The sequence below is a fragment of the Salmo trutta genome, chromosome 5 (assembly GCF_901001165.1).
Source record: "Salmo trutta chromosome 5, fSalTru1.1, whole genome shotgun sequence".
NCBI lineage: Eukaryota > Metazoa > Chordata > Actinopteri > Salmoniformes > Salmonidae > Salmo > Salmo trutta.
The window spans coordinates 56,669,908-56,671,770 of record NC_042961.1 but is presented as its reverse complement, the minus strand read 5'-3'; the positions used below and the strand labels follow the sequence as shown (position 1 = coordinate 56,671,770).

At 42.0% G+C, this 1,863-nt stretch overlaps 1 non-coding gene across 1 annotated transcript; it reads right to left on the bottom strand.

Annotated features, from left to right (window-relative positions):
* Positions 1–860: 860 nt before the first annotated feature.
* Positions 861–942, bottom strand: trnal-aag (transfer RNA leucine (anticodon AAG)). Its single transcript has one exon. It is a non-coding gene; the product is annotated as a tRNA-Leu (tRNA).
* Between the last annotated feature and the right edge of the window lie 921 nt (positions 943–1,863).

Sequence of the window (1,863 nt, the reverse complement as noted above, 5' to 3'; positions counted from 1 at the left end):
AACCGTCTAACCACAGACAGAAGGGGAAACCCCATGCACATCACAGGGGCTATAAACGCCAGTTTACAAAGTGTTCTCACTAGAAGGAGTGCAAGGGCGAATGGAGTTTGTGCACACGCGTACTTCCCAAGAGGCGTTCCCTAATAGAAATATGCAAATACATGCAACAACTTGCCAATAGCATCTCGCTATCTCGTGCTTGGCTTTGCCCACCTGCTTCCTGGTTCTGCCCAGTATGCGTCATGTTCTACTGTATACAACACAGTTGAACTATCGTGGGTTAGTTATAAATATATTTTGTCTAACCTAACCGTTCGACACACCCACTCGCCATATTGAGCTGTAGCTACCCTTCTCAGAAAAGTGGCCAAAGGTCCTTTTCCTATTTTGGAACAATTACACCCTTCACACACATACAAATATATCCAGCACTCTAGCCACATCGTTACTTCGGCTAGTTAGCTACTAAAGTATATGCAGTGCAGAGGCAACTCGTCTGTAGCACGAAATACCAGAGCTAGTTAACGTTACTTGCTTTAAAACTATTTGTCCCTCATAACGTGTCTCACATAGCTATAGATAGCTAATATGGTTCGTAGATATCTTTAAATGTCTAAATGTTGCACTTTCTCCGGGCAGAAGTGAATTATGTTTCTGTGCCTAGCGTTGACAACACATTAAATGTACTCAATAATCAATACACCACGGAGTACAGCAGGTTTAAACAGTCTGGACAATGCACCACTGGAAAAACATGTTCTACATTTTGTATTTGAGTGCGTGACGTATGCACATGAAATATAATTGATTACAGTAGTAAATATATAAATATTTTTTCAAAATGTCAAACAAAAAGTCACTGGCAGCGGCGGGATTCGAACCCGCGCCTCCGAAGAGACTGGAGCCTTAATCCAGCGCCTTAGACCGCTCGGCCACGCTACCGATGGGATTTACTTGATGTGTTAGGATTTTTAACTCAGCCAAAGAAGAGAATATATTTCTACTCAATAGTTTTTTTGATGGAAAAGTTTGAATTCCTTCAAAATCAGTAGACCTATCGCACTAGTTATCTCCCAATGGTACTGAAAACGTGTGTTTTTCTTCAGAACGCAGAAACACCAACCTTGTACACTACCGCCATCTACTGGTTGAAGAGGCAGTGCAATAACTATCACGCACCAATCAGACAGGGTCAACTTTTTATTTTGTATTTATTTTTATTTAACCTTTATTTAACAAGGCAAGTCAGTTAAGAACAAATTATTATTTACAATGACGGTCTACCAAAAGGCCTCCTGCGGGGACGGGGGCTGGGATTAAAAATAAAATAAGAAACAAAGCCACATCATGACAAGAGAAACACCACAACACCAAAAGAGTGTTGTGGACATGAAAACACAGCATGGTAGCAACACAGCATTACAACAACATGGTAGCAACACAACATGGCAGAAGCACAACATTGTAGCAGATCAAAACATGGTACAAACATTATTGGGCACAGACAACAGCACCAAGGGCAAGAAGGTAGAGACGACAATAAATCACGTGAAGCAGCCACAATTGTCAATAAGAGTGTTCATGATTGAGTCTTTGAATGAAGAGATTGAGATAAAATTGTCCAGTTTGAGTGTTTGTTGCAGCTTGTTCCAGTCACTAGCTGCAGCGAACTGAAAAGAGGAGCGACCCAGGGATGTGTGTGCTTTGAGGACCTTTAACAGAATGTGACTGGCAGAACGGGTGTTACATGTGGAGGATGAGGGCTGCAGTAGATATCTCAGATAGGGGGAGTGAGGCCTAAGAGGGTTTTATAAATAAGCATCAACCAGTGGGGTCTTGCGACGGGTATACAGAGATGACCAG